Below are 22,418 nucleotides of genomic sequence, written 5' to 3'. Positions count from 1 at the left end.
CACTGTGCAGGAAAGCTTCATTTGCGAAGTGCTGGTCTGCCTGCTGCTTGAGTAGGTGGCGACGAATCAGCAGACGAGCGTCTTCAAGCTTGCACAAAATTACAGGGCAGACAGAGTTGTTACGAGCGCAAGATGAAGCCAGCCGATCAGCCTCTTCATTTCAGGCGATTCCTACGTGTGAAGGCATCCATTGAGCAACGAGAGATACCCCACGTGATGAAATTTTGCTCGCAGAGTCAGTAATGCCGCGCACAACTGGGCAATCAATATGACTGCGTTGTAACTTGCTAAGGGAAGCGCGGGATTCCCTAAAGATAGCTACCTTCGAGGCGGTTAACTCCTCTATTTCAGTGCAACAATAATCGCTGCTAGCTCCGCAGTTGTTGACGACGCTGGAAGGAGTCCTTGAAAGAAACGTCATATGGAATATGAAGACAAATACAAAAACAATAAGAAAAACATCAGATCACAAGTAATTCGCCATTTAGATTACGTTTGTCGACGCGAGAACGCGCACGACAGGCAGGCGACAGACGTAACGGTGACATCGGGGCCAACATTCCTTCACAAATGTGCCCTTACGCTAAAACTGTTCGTGAGGTCATACGTTATAGTCAATCGTGATGTCGGACATACCAACAGAGGCCGCTAACTAATGGTAAAGAGCGCTTACGAACAAAAGTCACTGTAAATTCGGGCCCTGATTTTCAATTTCTCTGCACCTGTAATCATATTTATTTATTCCTTTGCTTACAGGATAGCGGCAAGCGCTGAAAGCCTTCCAAACACTAATTTAATTCATTAATGAATTACAACAATAGAAATGTCTCAGTTGTCTCACTTCTGTGCCGTACGATGTTTTGGGTATGGCATGCTACAAATGTTTTTGGTTGCATCATGGACGGATGGAGCGATGTGTGCACCGATGGATGGATGCTATAAGGGCCTCCTTTGGAATGGGGTGGTGGGTTGCGTCACCAAGCTCTTGTATTATACTGCCTAATATCCTACCTATAGTAAAAAACACAAAAAAAGAAAAAGGAAAGAGAACCCACGACAAATTCCCATAATCAGCCTTTCTGAACCCATATTGGGAACATGGTTTTTGTACGCCTCCGTTGTTTGTCGTTTTCCTACATTTCTTCCACCAATCTTCCAATCGCCTCTTACTAATTTCTATTGCGGCCATGTTTACTTTCCCCCTGCTCTCGCATAGTTTTTCGGATAGCTAATGCACAGAGACTATTTACAAACTAAGGGTTTGGAAGAATATGGTCTAAAGTTACATCTAAAACAATATCACAATCTTGTTAACGACAGATCTCTACAGACATTCTTTATATAGTCAAAGGACAAGTGCACAATGACGCAAAACTGCATACGTGAAGTTTATAAACACTCTATAGCCTTTCAGCTGCAGCATGTTTACGCACGCAGTAAACTAACAACTTTCCTGAGAGAGAGAGAGAGAGAGAGAGAGAGAGAGAGAGAGAGAGAGAGAGAGAGAGAGAGAGAGAGAGAGAGAGAGAGAGCGCAAGGTATAGAGAGGTCACCCAGACAAGTGTCCAGTTTGCACAACAACTCTGAAGTTCTGACTCACGTAAATGACATGACCACGAGTATCAGTGGCATGATTTATTCGTCCGTAAAGAACGAACGAGCGAAATGCAATGACCGAACAAGACTTTCGAAGAGGAGTGCCAGGCAAAGCAAGAAACCTACCTGTTCGTGGCGCCCACAGCGGCGCGTCCACTCATTCACAGACGTAGCATCAACGCCACCACGGACACGGGAAGGAATTACAGGCACACAAAAACACGGACACGTTCGCTACAAGGCACGGCAGGAACCACTGTCAGGAAACTGCTTGTTTCGAAAAACGCCTACAAGCAGTCGAGCTCGGCATCACTCACCCGCGAACAGGCCGGTCTCCCCACACTTCTACGCAGTACAGTGGACGCTGCGGTCAGACAGGAACACGGATGCGTCGAAACGAGTCATAACGTCACTTTCGCCTCAGAAACTTTATCCCGCGCAGTCTCACGTGCTCCTTGTTGCCAGACGTCAAGAAACGATCGCATCAATTGTGGCGTGCAATACGTTCAACTTCGCTACGTCAATAGAAAGCTTATCGTCAACGACGAGCGAAGACTAGGACAAGCTAGAGCAGGAACGAAGTCAGAAACTACTTCATTTCGAGCAGCAGTGCTTCACGCCTGTTCATGCGCTTGCAGTGGAACGTATTAGCTCCCAGGCTCGACAGTGCTGCACCCAACTACAAGATATGAAGCGCTGTATCCGCTATTACAACCAGGCGAGGCAGCGAGGCCATGGTGAGGCGCCCATAGCGGGAGTATTTCTCGCCGCGCAGTAGTTCGGTTCTGTGTGCCGTTCTTTCGATTCCAGTGGCAGCGCTGACGGGACGTTGAGCCTCGAAATCTCCGGCGCGAGAGGGCGACTGCGATGGCGGTCGTGAAACAGCAAACGCACCTTTAGTGCCGTTCTGCGCGCCGATACGGAGGACCGCTATTTGCTTGGCGGGGCCTTGCAGGAAGTCGCCCGTCTGCGTCGTGTGGCCCGCGGCGGCACCTCGTGCGCTCTTCGGCGTGCACTCACGCGCACGTCGTCGTCTCGATACGAGAGCAAAATCGAGAAGAAGAAACAGCTTTCTATCGTTGGCTTCCGTAATGGAATCGGCCGTTCGAAGTGCAATCGATCACTGACCGCCTCTCGCACGTCACACAGCCAAAGCCTCACCACTCTCGGATCAACACAAGAAAAAGCATGCAGCGGTACCTTGACGTTTTTTACATCTCTCTGTTTTCCTTCGGAGAAGAATGTCTAGGCGGCAGCAGCGTAGTTACAAGCTAAACGTTTCCACACCCAGTGAAATGTTGCAAAATTATCCACCATGATGACGACAACAGATGTTTGCCAAAAAGCACTTCCTGGTTTTGTTTTCTTCTTATGCACATTAAGGCGCGAGTTTTGCGGGCAGGTATACAGCTGACCACTCGATGGCGTAGATAAATGACGCATCTGAGAGGCGCAGTGGAGTGTAAATAAGCCATGCGTAGTCACGTGGTGGACATCCCAATGCGAGGTTGGAGAGCGGGCGTGACCATTGTGAACATGCAAGTTGGGGTCCCGGTAAATGGCGTTGTACACTGTGGCAGGTGAAGAAAGCAGGGCTTCCTAATTAACGTTTTTTTATTTATATGATCTAAGAATATGTTGACGCACAATTAAGGCGCCGGCTACTCCTTGGCTCTTGAATGGGTATAGCTTACAACATACAGGGTTCAAGATTACATATCAAACAACCTAGTGATGGTTAATTGGCCGCACAACCAAGCGTTGACCAAGTCGGTGCTTGTCGATGTGGGAAACGAGAAGCACGAACTCCTTGAAACGATCTGCGAATGGCACCATTGCACTGAGTCGTTCAGGTTATTCCGGAAATAAATTTTAACGAAGCCGTCAGTATCATGTATAGTTCCATTATGAGATTTGTAGGCCTGGATATTTACTACTAAAACCTGAAATTATTAGAAAACGTTTTATGTGAGGATTTAATTTTTGCTACTGATAATAAAGGGTGGCTTACTGGCATTATATTATTATATACATTATTGGCATTATATTATATTATATACATTATTTACATCATAGACAAGACATACATCGACAGTCTAGCGTGACTCCCATATGGAGCCCGCAAGACTAACATACAGCAAACAGCTTACTAGCACACAGCTCACTAGTACATTTCTAGCATGACAACGAGCACTCAGCTCCCGACGACGAGCACACACTAGCAGCCGACAAACACTGCTGATAAGCTCTTGGTCCCCCCTTGATTCCCGGTGGACGGAAACGTTCGTCCAGTCATCGTTCGACGTCACCGTTCGACGTCACCGTAGATGACCCGCCCTTTTGGAGGAGGGCTCACAAACACGTATTGCACAGGTTTCAGTGCCGCACACACACAGGTGTAAAGGTCCGGAGCCGACGTCAGAGGGGCTTCGTAGAACTCTGCTTCGTCCCGGGTGGCGCGGCCGAGTACCACATTCCTGAGCTGACCCCGCGCCACGTGGCTGCCGGTTTATTCGCAGTTCTCTGAAGCGCGCCCCGTCCGGTTGGATAGGCACACGTGCAGAGGGCTGAAAGCTGGCACGTTGTCACCCCGCATGGCCATTCCTAACAAGGGGTGGTTGTATCAAGGAAGACCAGCTGACACTGCGAATCACGCCTACGCGGCTAACTCAATGAGTTATTCACTTCTACATGTGAGCAAGTCTTAGTAGCTTACGCTTTATGAAAAAGGGCACTAATGAGGAGTACTAAATTAAGCTGAGTTCGGCGATCGAACTACTACAGACACTACGTATGTCAGCCCTATACCGCGAGCCGAGGCTTTGTAAACCAGAAATATTGTGAACAAGACAAACTGGAGGCGACGCCGCACTAACGGAAATTCTCGTGACGCCGTAGATTTTCGAAAGTGTCTGTTAGGGGGCTACTTCATTATTCATTCATTGAAAAGGGTTACACTATAGATGAAAACTCCTTGGAAAGTCTCGTGCCCTTTTATTTCGCCAAAACAAGTGAAATACGCAGCAATGCCCGACTTGACAATCTCACTATGAAACCACGGACGCCACAGTATAGGGAAAAAACAGGGAAGTCAGACTCATTTGCTCCGTAAAAGCGGCAACACTTTGCGGTCTGAAAAATACCGACTGAGGTTCAGAAGGGCAGTGCACCAGTGAAGACTGCCTAGTGTTTTTGTGTAGTGCCCCCCTCAGCCATCAGACCAGCCCGTTTTCCAGAGCTCGCAGGCTTTATAATAAAGCATATGCGTCCGTTCTTAGTGCCCTGTGAATACTACTGCTACCCAAACGATGACTCAATGGTTTGACGTCCCAAAGCAACACTGGGGCTATGACAGAAGCCATATTGGAGGAATCCGGATTGATTCTGTCCACGTGGGTATTTTTAAATGCGTATCTGAGTACACGAGCGCTCTTCAATTTCGCCTCCACTGAAATGCGGGCGCGGTCACCGAACCTGCAACCTTGGTGCTCAGCAGCACAACGCCACTGGGCCACCGCGGCGGGCCACAGCTGCGCAGGCGGCATCCTCGCGAGTCGTGTAGTATTCCACCCCGTTTCTTTCCCAGGTCAATTGTAACGCCACTATCTCGCGTTATTCATGCGCTTAGTGTCGACTATGCGAGCGCGAGTGGAAGATATGTTGGCCAAAATTTGTGTGCAGAACCAGTGCACACTGGTTCTGCAAGGCATCCATGCCGTGCCTTAATTCTGCTCGATATTATGCCGTTCTCGTCGTCCACCGTTCACGGCCGGTTGAGCCCACAGTGACAAAGCGGGCGGAGCGTCGCTCTGACCACTGCGAACCGCGGAAAGGAATAGCATCAGAAAATGCATCGCTACAATATCGCGGCCTCGTATACGTGCAAGTACTTTGGTTTGATTGTAACGTAAAGTTCTGTTAACAACTTTTTTTATTACATTATTATTTTGATTCTTTTAGCAAACGGGAGACGTTCTTTCTTATTTTATTCTTCCTGCGTTTTATGCCTCTTTTCTTTTTTTCTTCGCTTGTGCAGAGCCTAGTTTTTTGGGTGTGATTTTACAGCCTGAGCAAGGGCCACACTTCTTCATGTATTTATAGCACTATTACAACAACCGCGTATTCTCGCTAGGTATACCGTACTTCTTCGTACACTCTCCGTCCATGACGGCACTACACCTGCGCTTTTTTCAGCGCACACTAGAAGAGGGGCGTTGACGCCGCTATCACCTGCAATGCAATGTAGCTCTTGACGTGTGTAGAAAGGCACGTACGTAAAGTTCACCTGTTACAATATGACACGTTCACACGCTGGGTTGTTTTGCTTGACGAAGTTTGTCTAAATGTGGCGTGGGCAGCTTCAACATTTCTTAACCTGTTAAGTCAAAACTTGTGAGTTACGACGGCCAGATAATTGTTTATTTTAGCTATTTTCGTGCGTCTACGCTGACCGACGGGCTTGGCGTCCGACTATGGGACCAGTCAGGCACGTACCCAGGGGGAGGGGGGGAGGGGGGAGGGGGGAGGGGGCGGGGAGACCTGGCCTCCCCCGAAATTAAGCGGCATACCCCCCCCCCCCCCCCTGCCCCCTATCCGCCCACGCCACCACCCTCACACACATTCCTAAAGCGCCGACAAATCAATCTACTTGGCGGTCAACATTTTGCTGCCTTTTACAGCGAAAGCAGTGTATGACTAACTTCTATAGTTTTCTTTCGGCGTCTGTTCACAGAAAAAATTATCATGTGGGCCGATCCTGGTGATAGTGCAGAAAGGGTCCAAGATCAATGGCACATACCCCTGTGGACTCAGGAACCTGTAACACGCCCTTCGGAATCTTCGGGATGGGCCCAGGTATGGGGAGCGCTTAACGTCTGCTTCACCTCCGCCGCGGGTGGGCCCGGTAATGCAATATCTTCGGCATCGGCCTACGTATGGGGTGTTGTTAATGCCTGCTTCACCTCCACCGCGGGTCGGCCTGGCATTGCACTACCTTCGGGATGGACCCACGTATGGCGAGCGCTTAACGCCTGCTTCACCTCTGGCGCGGGTGGGCCCGGTATTGCAGTATCTTCTTGATCGGCCTACGTATGGGGAGTTCTTAATGCCTGCTTCACCTCCACCGCGGGTCGGCCCTGTGTTTCACTATGTTCGGGAGCGGCCCACGTATGGGGAGTGCTTAACGCGTGCTTCACCTTTGCCACGGGTCGGCTCGATATTGCACTACCTTCAGGCCGACCCGCAGCGGATGTGACACTTTGCTTTTTGTTTGAGAGCTTTGACTGTCAGCTGTCGCTGCCATTCCATCTTCACAGAGTAGTATAGTCGTCAATTTTTTCACTCCTTCTAGATGGCGGTAGTCATCGGCATCTTCTGGGGTATGGAGGCCTGTTTCCTCATCGATCTGGTGCCCGCCGATTAACTCAAAATCAATTCAGCTGTCACCATCTATTGCAGCAGGCAGAGCGTAGTTTATTGTTTTAATTATAGTATTTTATTTATAATGCCCAACACAATTTTAATTTCACCATCTATTCAACGATCACGCGCAACGCTGTTGCTTCGTTAGTTCAACCTTCTTTGTTTAGACTGATGCAGGGGCCAGGAAAGGGATTCGGTTCATAGTGATCAGCTGGTCTGCATGCTTGTGGAACGAGTTGTGGCCGGAGAAAACGACAATTGCGTTTAACTTTTCCTTTTGCTTCATTATTTCCTCGAGTGACGGCTCGCCGCGACGCTGGCAGATCCTCGGAACCGCATATCCGCGATATGCGCTAGATAAGCTGGAAAATAAAATGTTGCGAAACAGCGTCCAACTTCAGACATTGCAATAACCGTTCAAACCATAAGCAATATGACTGTCACCGGTTACCTCGTCTGGTTTTTCCCTAATTGTACAGCACATGTCGAGCAGAATTGGCAACTGGAAACAAGACTCGCAAGGAGATGAGAAATTAAGCTATCTACTAAGGGAGAAAGCCAAGGTGACAGCCAAACAGGGAGGAAAAGCGAAAACTGTTTGTAAGATTATTTATTAATCAACATCTTTTTATTTAAAAAGGAAGTAGAGAAAATGCCGCCGGATGTGGAGAATAATTCCGTGTGTTTTGAATGACGCTTCTACAGTTATCAATCGAGCCGCTTGACGTAGCCACTTCCCTGTTGTGCTAATGGGGGTGTTTTTCTAACCTTCCGTGGTGGGCGCAGTACGTCTAGAACCGCAGCGCCCTGCTCTCTACGCGGTTTTACGGGACTCGTGACCACGCATCGCTACGTAACTTCCCAAATAACAACACGAGTCGGTTTTGGCACTTCGTAGAGCAGTAAACGAGCGACCCAAAAGAACTGTGATTGCTGCAAAAATAATCATTTCTTTGTAATTTTTCCAGAGCTAATTCAAAAAAACGCTATAAGAAATTTTTATTTTGCACTTTCGCTTGTTAAAGGGACACTAAAGGTTACCAGAAACTCAAGTTAAAGTGGTAGAGCAATGTTCTAGAACGTCTAAGGAATCAATATAATCGCGAACAGAGCTTTAGTAACCGAGAAATTGAGGTAAATGCATGACACGATTTGAGACCCCCCTAGCGACATTCCGGTACTAGCCCGATGACGAAAGGACTCCTCATAATTTGTGTTACTAATACTCAACTACTCGTATTAAAAATATCATTTAAATCGATTATAAGACGGAAAAAAATGCTACTTGTCTACGTCTATTCGATTCTAAGAAAAAATAACATTTTGACGTTACCCTTCAGTAATATGGGTGTTCGAAAGGTTTCGTTTTCGCTCGACTCTGCGCGCTCGACTCTGCGCCGCTCACGCTTTGGAGTTTCAGTAGTTTCGTTATCGCGTCGTGCTGTGAGTGTTCTGCTGGCTCGCGAAACTTTCATTTGGAACAAGCAGCGAGAATGCCACGTCCATGTGATGTCGTGGGAAGCCCTCGTTGCTTTCCCGCTCCGGAGAGCCGGTGTCGAGGCCGCCGTCGTAGTACGCAACGACGCCGGCAGTGCGAGCCCTCAGCAGCAGGTCGCGCTCGTCGGTGCTCAAATCGCTGAAGTTGAGCCCACCATCGCGAGCCGATCTGTCGGTGTCAGGGTCCATTGCGACGAGCGTCGAAGTTAGCGTCATAGAATGAAGTACCAGCTTATGGGCGTCTTGCGCTGGAGTTTGAGGTATAGTAGCGGCGCCTGGTGGCGGTGCGGGAAACGACATCTGGGTCGTGCCAGCTTGGGTCGTATTGAGCCCTGGCTGTGGCGAAGCACGTTTCTAGGCCGAGTTTTGCGTCGATTCGCACATTTTTATGCCCTGTTGCGAGTGCGAAAAGGCTCGTCGCTTCTCACAGACCACGCCGACCGCGCAGCGAGCTCGCCGCAGCCTATAGTTTAACGAAAACGGACTCTCCGTGTGCCGTGGGACGTAATGTGGGACGTAATTCGTTCCTCCTTCCGCTAGCCACCATACTCCCGCTTTCGCTCTGCTGTCGGCTCTGTCTTGGCTCTGTTTCTGGCCGCGCGTTCGCGTTTTGCGCAGAAAAGCCGTAGCGCCGTCTGCGGACGCCGTTCTACTCACCGATGGCGCAACGTCACTATGAGACCATGATGTCAGTTCTCCTCGATCGGAGGGCGGGCGATTTGAACTGCGCTAGAGGTACGCGGACGCTTCAGAACGCATTTTCTCTTAAAATAAGTCTCTCCTTGGCACGAAACAAGCGTTTCGAGGTTTCTGTGATGGTATTTCAACAGTCCACGTTGACTTAATAGTAACCTTTAGTGTCCCTTTAACTTGTTCTTGGCAAGGCCCTTCCTGCCCATTTTTCATGCCCGAGTCCATTTGATGTGTTTCGCTGTTTGCCAAGTAAAGAAGAGGTGTATCTCACAGGCGTACCTGTGAGATACACGTTATTTCAATTCTCTTTTGCGGGCTTACTGGTATTTATGGCGAATGGTGGGATTATTCACATTTGTACTAGTAAAAGTATCCTCCCCCTCATTTGCATAGAAAAGTTACCTTGGGTTGCCCCCGCCCCCCCGAAAAAGAATCCTGCGTACGTGCCTGGGACCAGTACTCTACACCCAAAGTTTTCGCAGGCCTCCAAAGAATGTATGTTCTGTTCAGGGGTGCAATTTCTACACCCGTACGGCCGACTTTCTGCTGCTTCGGTTTCCACGCTGAAAGATCAAAACGCCGGTCAAGTGGGATGGTGGGCCATTTAAAAAATAGAGGTCTAATGGCAGGCCACCAAAACAAATTTCGCGCCTTTGAGAACAAAATGACGTCACTTCTGTTTTTGACGGCTATGGCGTCACATTATTCCTTCTTGCGCCAGAAGTATTGTTCCCTCGTCACACAGATGGCGCTACAAGACCCACGAGCCACCGATGAACCGTCACCTTCAGAACATATGGGTTTTTATGGAAGCTGCGAGACCAGGGGCGGCTTGCACGAACATTTAATAACGAAAACAATAACGAATTTATGAACGCGTTCTTAAATGTTCCATAGAGAACGCCTAGTCCGCACAAGAACGCGTTCTTAAATTCGTTATCATTTTCGCTATTAAACGTTCGCGCAAGCTGCCCCCTTGCCCCGACTTGGGGACACGCGCGCAGAGAGTCACTGCGCGGGCGCCGCACGGCTGCGCGACCGGCGCGGCCCATCCGTCATCACGTCGCCGCTGACACCGAGTCCTTCGCGCTCGTCAACGGGGAACACTGCGTGCAATCAGCCACAATGGACCCCCTCTTCTTTTGTCTTCTCCCTTTCCCTCCTCAGCGACAGTGTCCACAGACGGCGCCACAACGCGCAGGAGTCGCGAATACGCCTACGCACGCGGCAAACTACTGGCACAGGAAAAGTAGGCCCGAAGACGTGCAAACTTCCGGATCTTGTTAACATATCGCGTAAGCCGATGCCTACGCGCGGGCAATAGTGAGATCAAGCACGGCGTTGCAAGTTTGTAGAGATGACCGGCTTCTCTCACGTACGAAGACGAAGTGTACAATCACAACGTCACGCTGAAAACTCGTCGCTTTATTCCTGCTTTCATTGCTTCCAGTGTCAGCACTACATCGCCTGTATGTCGTCACTTCGAACGAAGTTTAAGTATTGCGTGCTTGAATAAACACGAGGTTGTTACGCATGCGTTGCTGTACCTGTTGCACGTGCCACTTACGCCGTCTTTTGTGAAGTCTCGGTTCCAGCGTGCGCAGAGTCTCGCCACTAACATAGCCGGAGCCATTGAAGCATTGTATTAGGAGTCCCACCCTCTAAGCATGTATGACCAGAATAATGTTCTCTCTCTCTCTCTCTCTCTCTCTCTCTCTCTCTCTCTCTCTCTCTCTCTCTCTCTCTCTCTCTCTCTCTCTCTCTCTCTCACACACACACACACACACACGCACACACGCACACACACACACACACACACACACACGCACACACACACAGAGAGAGAGAGAGAGAAACCCGCTACACAGCCTAGCGCTACACACCGCGGTCAACTGCGAACGTTTATTTCCTTTTCTTTCTTTTTTACGCACAAGTGTAACTGGCCAGCTCGTGAAATCGACGGTGTTTCTCTGAAGCCGCGAAGCAAGCGAACGAGGCAGGCGCCTGGGCCTCCGTGCTGGCTCCGGTTTGTCTGCAAATTTCGTCTGCACGTTTATTTGCACTACGGGCATCGACAACGCAGAAATTTGAGAATAAAAATCACTAAGCGTCATTCATACTCTTTAATCAAACACTTCGAACACAAAGTCTGATACGCATATGCCTGAAATTGCGCTGCTGAAAGGTTTGCTATTAACGGATAACGAAACAAAATATGAAGAACCAGTACCGTTTACTATTCAATACGGTGAGCACGCATTGGGAAACGGTTATTTGCGGCACTTTATTGCACTCTGTGATGCGGTTGCTCCCCTTTACCACCGCGCCATACCCGTAGGCGGAAGCCAACCGGTACTTCGAGCGCCACTTCCTGAAGCAACGCGTTCGGAATCCCGTGCAGCGTCTCCCACCGCCTCTGATCGCAGACGCTGCGAGCGGAGGCGCAGCGTCTCAACGACAGCGTCTCAAAGCGGTAGCTGTCACGAGGGAAGAATGCGAGAACGCTCCCCTTATTACCGTGCCACCATGCAGTACTGCACAGTACTACCCTGCCAGCGGGACCACCATACGGTTCCACGGCGTAGTCGCCTGAGTTTTATCTTGAAAGCGATCTGCTTCGGGGGCACAGTCTAGGCGGGCCGACAGCTCGTAGCTTTGCGTGCGCTGTGTTCCCACCGCTCAGTTTGCATTGAAGCGATAGACAGCACGAAAGTCGATTCGCTCGCTCCTGCTGCCGCGATTCCTCACGCCAGCGTTTTGTCCGCGGTCATCGAGAGTGAAGTGTTCATGTTTTTTTTTTAATTATGGGGTTTTGCGTGCCAAAACCACTTTCTGATTATGAGGCACGCCGTAGTGGAGGACTCCGGAAATTTCGACCACCTGGGGTTCTTTAACGTGCACCCAAATCTAAGTACACGGGTGTTTTCGCATTTCGCCCCCACCGAAATGCGGCCGCCGTGGCCGGGATTCGATCCCGCGACCTCGTGCTCAGCAGGAGGATGAGGAGACAAAAGGGAGGAAAGACAGGGAGGTTGGCCAGTGTAAGTACCGGTTGGCTACCTTGTGCTGGGAAAAGGGGTAAAGGGAATAAAAGGAGAAAGAAGAAGAATAGGGAAAAATGTGGAAACCAGAAAAATCACAGAGTAACGCGATACTGCGCGCTGCCTAACACCATAGCCACTGAGCAACCACGGCGGGTGGTGTCCATGTTTGCCTGTGCGCGTTGACACCATGTCAGGTAATTTAGATAGTAAGCGAATGTTTACAACGGCGCCTTCTGCTCCGACGGCTGTTGCGTATGGCGCGAGAGCCCTGTGTTGAATACCATTTGCGATGCGGACAGTGTAGGCGTCTAGGCGCAATGAGCACCTATATATATATATATATATATATATATATATATATATATATATATATATATATATATATATATATATACGCTTACGCGTCCCCCGCGTTCACGAAGTGAAACGTCACTGTAACTTTCTTTCTTTTTGCATTACTCACGTCACCTATGCGACATTGCAAGAGTGGTCTACAATTTTGGAGAACTGCGTCAGCGAACACGCTATGCAGTGGTCGGTGATATCACTCGCGTGCGCCTATTTGAGCGGTCTTTTGTTTTAAAAATGACGTCGTGAAGCACTCCGGGGCATTATGCAAAAGTTTTATAAAGATCTTGTGTGTGCGTGTCTGGGCGATAGTTCTTGTTGTTTAAGTAAGCCACCTTCCATCGCAGCATAACGTATAGAAAAAGAAACTACGATACTGCGAGCTGGAAATGCTATGGATGAAAAACAAGACAACGGTACTTACTCGAACGGCACCGCAGTCGATTTCACCTTCACATTGCTTCTTAACTGACCATAAAAATAACTGCGCAAAAAGATGATTTTGTTGTTTAGTACACATTATCCACAAAAATCAACACAAGCGATACAACGTATTATTACACACCTGTCAATTATATGGCGTAGGACTCTATGTATAACGTTAATTACTCGCCTCAACAGGGTTTTAAACGGCGCTATAGCTGAATGTACCATGCTTGATTTGGTTTGATCTACTTATTTCTAGTGGATGCCCACAGCGTTGCGGTGTTGCCGACAGGTTATCTTTTTTTTTTTTTTGCGCTACGGGAGGAGAATAATGCAAAAAAGAAAAAGAGAGATTGTCCAAGTAATAGTACAACGGCCAAGCAAAAGAGCAATGACAAAGCTAGCCATGAATAATACAACTTCAAAATCAAACAAGAATACACGAAAACTTTCGTGTTACCCGCCAAGGTGTCGTAGTAAGTTTGGCGTTGCGCTGATACAACCGAGGTCGCCGGATCGAATCCCGGCCGCGGCGGCCGCATTTCAATGGGGGCGAAATGCAAGAACGCCCGCGTATCGCGCATTGTATGCACGTCAACGAACCCCCAGGTTGTACAAACAAAAGCCGTAGCCCCACACTACGGCATGCCTCATAATAAAAAAAAATTAAATCGTAAAATCCAAGAATGTAAACTTCTTAAATGTAGCTCTTATGTGAAGTCAAAGTAAGGGATCACTGTTCAGAAACATAGTCATACGCATGCAGTCGTGACAATGGGCACTGTAAACGAACGTCAGGATAAAATGTTTGCAGAGAGTAGTTTTACCAGATGATATATTCGAAAACGCAAGCTCAAGGTAACCTCGCACAACTTGACGTAGCGAATATCGTGTCACGATCAAGCCATCTTGCACGCAATGACACGACCCAAATCTCCTGATATCCGTTCACCGCTATAAAACCAGCGTCGCGGCCAATGCACCTGCCGTAGACAATGGACACAAATGCATGCCGCCGTCTTTCAACTGAGCTGCTGCAGGAAAGTGACACTCGGTTCCAAGCAACTGATGCAAACTCTAGCCGTGAACGAACGAGCCCACAATGAACACAATTATGCCTGCGAACTTTTTTGTCCACCTCGACACTAAGCCAAGGGATCGCTGGGCCATGTTAACAATGTTCGGCACAGGGTAGCTACACGTGCGGAATAACAGGCAGCTACGGCAAACCATCAAAAAAGAACGCGGACATAACGCATACGACTTTCGACAACAGCGTCTGGTGAGAAACAGCATCAAATGTCGAAACACACTAAGTCAACTTGACCCTGGTTTAATAGTACTAGTGTGCTATAGCTAATAAAAACAGACAAGCTTATATCTACTGATCTTCCTTAATGAAAAACACGTCACGCGGTTTTTCAAAAAAGGAAAAAAAGGACGAGTTACTGATGTCACAGGAGGTCCCAGGTTTAATTACCGGCCGACTGAATGATAGCGAGAAACTTCCATTGAAATGTACAGCAAATGTCTCGCATACCTCCTGTGGTCAGAAAACGAGTCTATCTTTCAATTTCGCCACTGTCACATTTATTTTACATTTTTCCTTCACTCTGGCATAGAAGCGTCTGGCATCATTACTGGTCTTCTTCAAGCCTCGACCACCCCACCTTTCCCTCTTCGTTTCTCTCTTTCCTCAGGCCTCGATCGGTTGATAAGAAGCACCGGGACGAGCGATGCCTCTCCTGCAAATCGCCGACTCTACCATACCAGTACTCCCAATACAGTCGTTTGTACACTTTATAACACCGGTTTCTTTCGCAGATAATATTTTAAATCTGCGGAAAACCATGATGGAAATGTGGGTTTACTACGACGAAATAACGGAATAAATTTGGCACTGCATCTGGAACAGTCGAGGTAAGCAACTAGGCGCAAGCCTTAACGTCCGTTTCATTGAAGAAAGAACCCCAGTCGTAGCCACTCAGATAGCTGCACAATACTAAATAATCACGCCGCGCATGTATGTGTAAGTACCAAGAATATACGAGGAAAAACGCTGTAGACAGCCGTTGTCTTCGTGATCACAGCGCTTGCCTTCGTCTGTTCTTGTCTTTGTCGCGTATTCGCTCCATACTTATATTCGACGACCGGTCTTGGCGCATGAATTACGTAGAGCGGACGTCAAAGGCCACGCATGTCTGAACGACTACTCCGCTGTCAACACCTAGGCGGACGTTCAGCAGTAAGCTTCCAAAGGGCGCGTTAATTGGCTTTTGGTTTGGTTTCCGGTCATGACGGTGAATATCATGCAGCGCGAGAAGACGGGGCACCAGGCAAGACACACAGAGTCCTCGTCTGTCTTGTCTGGTCCTTTTCGCGTGCACAACGTTCACGTTTCCAAAGGTTGCGCATAAAAAGTCGTTACAGTCCAGGGGTTCGTCAAAATCATCTATGCTAATTAACATGGGAGCAAAGCACTTGGGTACTACAATGTACTCTGCTGTTGTCACAGCGGTTGACGAGTCATCCACGATGCACCCACAATGCACGCAGCTCTACTTGTCCCCCCAAACGCGCGACCGCCGTGAACCAAGTAGTGCGACTTCCCTTGGACACGTTTCGCCGCTACAATTTACATGCGTGCTGGCCTGCACACTGGCATTCGTCCGAAGAAGAGGAAAAGAAAATGAACATTCAGGTTCAGAAACGGAACTGCTCTCGGCTTAACGCTTCCACGAGGAATCGCGCAACACCACGACGAAAGCGCTGCACGGAGAGAGGAAGTCTGCGCGCTTCCGTGCATTGCGACTAAACTGGGGAAGATGACAGGTGACGTTAGCGCATTTGTATTCACGTAGCGCGACCAGAAGTTTGACAAGGGAAATAAGTTTTTGACGTCTGAGATCATAAGTTTCTCAATATGGTAGCAGCTCGAAATGACGCCTTATAAGAAAGCTACAACCTGATGGTTCTAAAGGAACGTGCAACCACTCGGCAAATGGGCGCCGACAATAGGCCCCTGGACTCCACGGGTGCCTCACTGCTAATGAACTTGTGAATGCACCAAGGAAAGAAAAAACAAGGGGGAAAAAAGTGGAGTTTTGTGCGTTGCAGTGATCAATCTCACAATGCAATCACTGAAAGTGTGCTCATTTTTTTTTTTTTTTGTCTTTTCGCGGGCGCGCTCAGACGTTGTCGCGTCACGACCAGACGTGCAAAGCTGGGCGAGTCGCGTCCCTGTGCGCACTGCAGCTTAATACCGAGGGCGAAGCGCCGCCACCGGCTGACCCTGTATCGCGCGCGCAGTGTGTAGCGTCCCGTGGCTTCAGTCGCATGTAGGCGTAGCGGGAAATGAGGCGGCAGATAGACTCGCTCGAGATGCCTTAGAACTCAGGCCAACAAGAAAGGCTCCCAGAGATCCCCAACGCTGTACAAACCAAGCCGTGGCCAGTCATTTCCACTCTTTATGGTCGCAACAGCACCGTGCGACAAAGGGGCTGAGCCAGCCAGAGCGCTCCATCGCCTCCGCACGGAGGGGGTCAGCGCGTATTACGGCATGGCAGTACAAGATCGGACTCGCCGCATCTCCGCTATATATGCGCGACTTGTAGAGAGAGAAAGCACTTTATTTGCACGCGTCAGAGAGTATGGGTGATCGGGGTGAGACGCAGCTCCTCCTTTCACCGTCAACCTCCCCGCAGACGTCAGCCGGAATCAGTTGACTTCCAGCGGCGGCCTGGGCTTGACCGATGACTTGTTTCTGGGCTTGTTCTTAGATTTTAAGCGATTTTGAGCACTATTTGTTGCAGTGTCCCGGACTTGTTCCCGAGCGCAACTTTTTCTTCGACGCACTGAAGCGTCTAGGCTTTCCACGTGCTGGTGTGAACTTACACGGTGTTTCCTCGTGGGCCCCAGACATTCAGGAAGGAGATGTCCCGATTCCTCTTGATGATTTACGCGCTGTCGTACATGCCCCGTCTGTGAAATCGGCGAGATTAGTGCATCGCCGCTAGGCAAGCGAGCGACGGAGGAAAACGCCGGGAGGTGGACAGGAGAACCGCGCGCCGGGAGAAGTACAGAGGAGAGGAAAGCCTAAGTGGCGTTGAGCGAAGCGGGGAAGGAGAAAGGAGGCGAAGCATCGCATAGGAGGAGGGTAGGCGGAGGCGCGCTGGGTTGACCTCCTCTGGCTGCTGCTACGGCTTATGCGTGCGCGGTGGACGTACCGGGTTCGTCTCGTGATCGAGAGGCCGAGCGCACAGCGAGAAGGACGGAGCAGCGACGCAAGCGGCGGCAGGCCGAGCGCGAGTCGAGCGACACGGAAAACGAACATTGCGAATAGTACGTTACCAAAGTGCTTGAAATAATAAAGACTGTGCATTTTCTTGCAGTGCCGCACCATCTTTTCTAATGGCACTTTACACTTTATCGAAATCGAAAAACGGACATGAAACATACAAAAATTAGGCCTTAAATGAAACCGCAACATTTACGCACAAACAAAGCATTTTTAAAGCATTGTACGCGCAATGCACAAAAAGGAAATAGTACCCATATACCCATACACTCGCGCCACCCGCGTTCGCGAAGTGAAATGTCACTAAGTTTTCTTTTTTAAAAGATGTACACTCAGCCAACGATCGGTAATGATTGGCATACTCATGTCGCGTGAGAGGCGGGCGCATGGTTGGCACTGTACGCGGTACGGATGACAGGCCGCGTACTTGTGCCCTGTTCCACTTCGCTGTGCGCGTCAACTTACTCAACCGTCTTGTGCTGCGCTTCTGAACAGTGACGAATTTTTTCTGAAAGGAGGAGCTCGGGCGGAGCAATGGCCGGCACGCCTTGCAAGGCTGGATCCTCACGTGCAACACCACCTTCCTCCTTTTGTTGGTACGAGGCACCTGCGTTTCCGATAAGCCGACCAGTTTGTTGCCGTTAATTCGAGCATTTGCTTCTCTATATAGATGACCGATTCCTTCATTTTTGTTCAATTCTCTATGCAACGCATATTAGAGAAGCTAACGGCTATCTACATAGCTATTCTGTACTATCTGTATAACTATTTTGTACTTAACAAAACTTTGTTTTACTTATTGATTTACTGACAGCGAGGCTCAAACTTTTCGTCTGTCTCGGGACTACGTCAGAGCGCAAAGTGCTACGACTACACTGTCTGCGCAAGTGCGGCGCGCTTTAAAAGCAGCGTGGCATCCGAGCAAGCGCGGCACAATCGACTCTCGGTTGTCGCGAGCTCCAGCCGTCAAGGAGAAACGCACTTCTCCAAGACGTGCCGGAAATCGGCGACGGTGGCGAAACGTAAGCCGCTCACTCGTCCAAGCACGCCTGGTCGCTCTTATAGGCGGCCGGCTCAATGCGCCGGGGTGTTGCACAGCCGTCGTATAGGCGGCCTGGCAAACAGCCGCTTGCCCACAACACCGGCACGTTTGCGCCACGGTCAGTCGGGGAGATTGTACTCGCGTGACGCAGTCGGTCCTGCCGAGCACAAACGGCGTGCAATGATGGCGCACGTCGCACTTGAATCTCCACGACACAGAAATGCCCAGACGAGGCTGTCTTATCTTGTTTCAGGGGCCCACGAAACCTGCGCGTGCAGCCTACGCGCGGGCCCCAAAGTTTTCTCAAATTGAACGTCCGCGCTTTAGGCAGCTCCCTTAATTTGTACCGGCTTCTCGATCGGCGCGCCAAACACGGCGCTGACATCATCGTCGTCGTCGTCATCATTATCAATTACGTCCACTGCAGGACAAAGACCTCTCCCAGTGATCTACAATAATTAGCTCCGCCTTAAGCCAGCAGAATCTACCATGCCTGCAAATTTCTTAATTTAATCGCACAACTTCTTCCCTCCTCGACTTGCGCATTCATTAACTCTGTACTGATATGTATGCACTGCGCATACATATGAGGACATGGCCTACTCAACTTAATTGCTTCCTCGTAATCTAAACGCCTGCTTGCTACCCGATATCTGCACCACTGTCATCCCCCTGTCTCTTAAAGTTACTCCTAGCATTCTTCGTTCGATCGGCCGCTGCAAGGTCCTCCACTTCTTCTCAAGCTCCCCTTTTAACTTTCAAGTTTGTTTAGTATCGGTAGAATGCAGCAAGTGTAGACCATTCGTTCCAAGGATTGCGGCAAGCTGCTGGGCTTAGCAGTGCCTGCCGTACGCACTTGAAACAATTTCCAATATTCCACAAATTTTTTTTCTCATGATGCGAGCCACTCCATGACTAGTCGGCCCAGATAAACGCGCTTTCGCGCAGGTTCTAGAGAGTGACCCCCTCGCGAGTTCTAGTTCTCTTTCCAAGCTAGCGAACATTTCCGCATATCAAAACTGCCATGTTAGCTCGCCTCCTTACCTTAATTGCGCACACGAACGAAGATAAATGATACATTTTAGAATCGTGAACGAGAAGAAAATGAATCAACAACCATATGAAGCCAATAAACAATAAAGCTAATAAAAGCATGAAGAAAACTACCGATGGTTTTACTTGACATTTAGAAATAATAAGCTTTCTTTTTTTAAGATGCCCCCACGACGAACGTGTTTTTCCAATCGCGAAAGGCAATTGCGCGTCAAGCCGCGGTAGATGTAACGGCTGCACGATCGGCGCGTTAACGTGAAACAATTTCCTCGTCTTGACCACAGGTCAACTGGTGACAGAGTCACCTGTGCGCGTCGTGACGAAGCAGCCTGGATCCACTAACCTGTACTCATTAGTAATGCGTTTCACATTGCGTAACTTGTACGCAACGTGCGATCGGGGCAGATGTACAGAGGCGCGCTCAAGCTTCCAAGTGACACACAATATATACTCGCTCACATAGCGACAATAATCGGGAGAAACAACGAACGGCCATCGATCCTCAACCTTGGGATGCTTGCGGGGGCAGCGACCGCCGGGCCGCGCAATTGTGTGCGTGGGGGACGTGGATGCTATCGTTACCGAATTGTTTAACGAGCTTTTCATGCCTGACAGGTGCAATAAAAAGGATCGCGGCATGTAATATCAATAAAAAGAACTAAATATATTGAATGCTTACTTCCGGCCAGCTCATAAATATTTGTCATTCCCTCATCCCACGCGTTTTGCCCGGAACAAAAGAAAACAATGCAGTGTACTCTACAATATTTCTATTTGTAACTCCGAATAAGCAAAACAATATTTTCACAACAAACATCCGACGCACAATCACAAAAGTCCAATGCGCTTGTGTTTCCCTTCGGTCCGGCGACCATTATTCTCCACATGCCTCTTGTGAGTCATAGCGACATCATTTCTTAAATCCTTAATAAGTCCAGACACGTTAGCCATCAGCTTCGTCGAACCGGCGCGCTGACCCCGATAGCGTTCGCCCACGAACTGCAACCACACGCCCGCCTAAACGTTTAGGGCGTCGCAGGTAATACTGCGTCATGTAACGTGTTCGGCGAGAGAAGGCAGAGCGGACACAAATGAAGGGGAAAAGAATAGAACGAATTAAGTTGCACTAGAAGGGACGACCTTAAGCCTGTTCTCCAGGGCGAGGGCATAAGCAGACTGTTGAGGCATGGTCAGGCCAAAAATATCAAATTAAAAGATGTTACCTAAATTTTCGGGTTACGAGGGACAACGTAAGACCTTTGACTATCAACACCAAATAATTAATAAACAACACAACGACAAGGGGGAAAAGTAGTGCAACACGACTAAGCTAAATAAGAAATAAAGAAAAATAACCTTTGACACACACACACACACACACACACACACACACACACACACACACACACACACACACACACACACATATATATATATATATATATGTGTGTGTGTGTGTGTGTGTGTGTGTGTGTGTGTGTGTGTGTGTGTGTGTGTGTGTGTGCGTGCGTCGCTGCACGCAATGAAGTTGCATGACGAAACCCATTCAATCCACCAGAAAGCAGGATGAAAATGGGCCCTTTGACATATTCATTTCTCATTTCAAACGAACGATATTAAAACGTGCATCGATGCGGTAAAATCTGAGTACAGAATCCTAATAAATTTTTTTTACGAAGCCGCTGGGGTTTAGCGTATACGCCGCGTTCGCCGAGGAAACAGCGCTGAGCCATTTCAGGCTTTTCGGGTCGTTAATGAAGGCGTTCGCACCGAAAAGTCTTGGACCCGATCAAAATGCCTGGCGTGCACAGCGCGTCCAGCGGCGACTGCGGCCAGGGCGTTGACGCAAAAGCGCACCGGCAAAAACAGCGCGTCCACGAGGCTTCCGCGCTCAAACGTTGGCACGCGCCGCTGCGGCCTTGCGTGCGGCAATCACTGCCCGCGCGTTGTTTCCAGGAAGCGATTACTCGCGAGGTGAGCGCGACAGGCACGGAGTTCGCTTGTGCGCAACAGTTCCAAGTGGTGGGGGTGGAAACACGGGGCGCTCGGTCGGAGTGCGCAGAGAGATCGAAATGCCCCGTGCGCAGCTGCACGCAATGGCTGCGCGGGCGGGGAATCTCGAAGGCTTGTTTGCAGTTTTTCGGTTTAGGTCTGACCGCCCCAGAGCTGTGAGATATGCCGCGTGGTTAAGTGTGCGGTTTAATTTTGACTACTGGGTGTTCTTTAAGGGGCACCGTACACGAGCATCATCGCTTTCTGCCCCATGCAGTTTTTTTTCTCTCCCTCTTCTTTTACATTCCGAATGAAACGGCGCGTCAAGAGGAAGCTTCAGCTCGGGCCCAACTCCGAAGCGGCCTATTCAAATACATGTAAAACGGAAAAAAACTCATGTATCTTATGTAACCCCTGACCTGGTTTTAATGAAATGTATTGCATTTGAGAGAGGAAGTTAAATTCTAGTGACTGTTGGAAGCGGAATTTCGATTCAGACCCTGAATTTTCAAAAAAATCGATAGTGCGATAAAAATAGACGCACAAGATTTATAATTTCATAGCTCTGCATCAAAAGCAGATATCGCGGTTCTGTAAACGACATCCATTAGATCATTCAAAGCGGACAAATTCAACATGTCAATTTATACCTTACGTGAATTTGTTACGTTGCGCATAAGGGTTCTGCAAAATCTGCATTTTCATATTACAGAATTTTCGCTGATTCAAGTGTAACATATCAATTTTGCCCGGTTTATATGTACTATCAGATGCAATTCACAGAATTGCGATATCATTTTTTTAGCTGAGTTAGAGAGTTGTAAATTGGATAGTTTCGTTTTCCGAAAATTTTAGATTTTTGCTGATTTTTAATAAAAAATTGACAATCAAAATAAAAAATTGAAAATTAACCGTCACTAGATTTCATATCTTTCTTTTAAATGCAACACACCTCGTCAAATTAGGTGCAGTGGTCGCCGAGAAAAACGAATTCTCCTTATACGAGTAT

The 22,418-nt window shown here is 48.8% G+C and overlaps 1 protein-coding gene across 3 annotated transcripts in view; it reads right to left on the bottom strand.

The window, feature by feature from the left end:
• The window catches only part of Pka-C1 (Protein kinase, cAMP-dependent, catalytic subunit 1), a 469,154-nt gene that overhangs the window by 382,938 nt on the left and 63,798 nt on the right, over positions 1-22,418 (bottom strand). Inside the window, exon 2 of one of the 3 annotated variants that reach the window (XM_075671435.1) lies at positions 17,788-17,929. The exons of 1 other annotated variant lie outside the window; for it this stretch is intronic. The gene's annotated coding sequence lies outside the window, so the exon portion shown is untranslated. Of the gene's footprint in view, positions 1-13,023; positions 13,043-17,787; positions 17,930-22,418 lie in introns of those variants that run through there. One more of the 3 variants, XM_075671437.1, reaches the window with a different exon arrangement.

Source organism: Dermacentor variabilis, chromosome 10 (assembly GCF_050947875.1).
Source record: "Dermacentor variabilis isolate Ectoservices chromosome 10, ASM5094787v1, whole genome shotgun sequence".
Lineage (NCBI taxonomy): Eukaryota > Metazoa > Arthropoda > Arachnida > Ixodida > Ixodidae > Dermacentor > Dermacentor variabilis.
The sequence above is the reverse complement of the archived record's forward strand: the minus strand, read 5'-3'. Positions and strand labels throughout refer to the sequence as shown.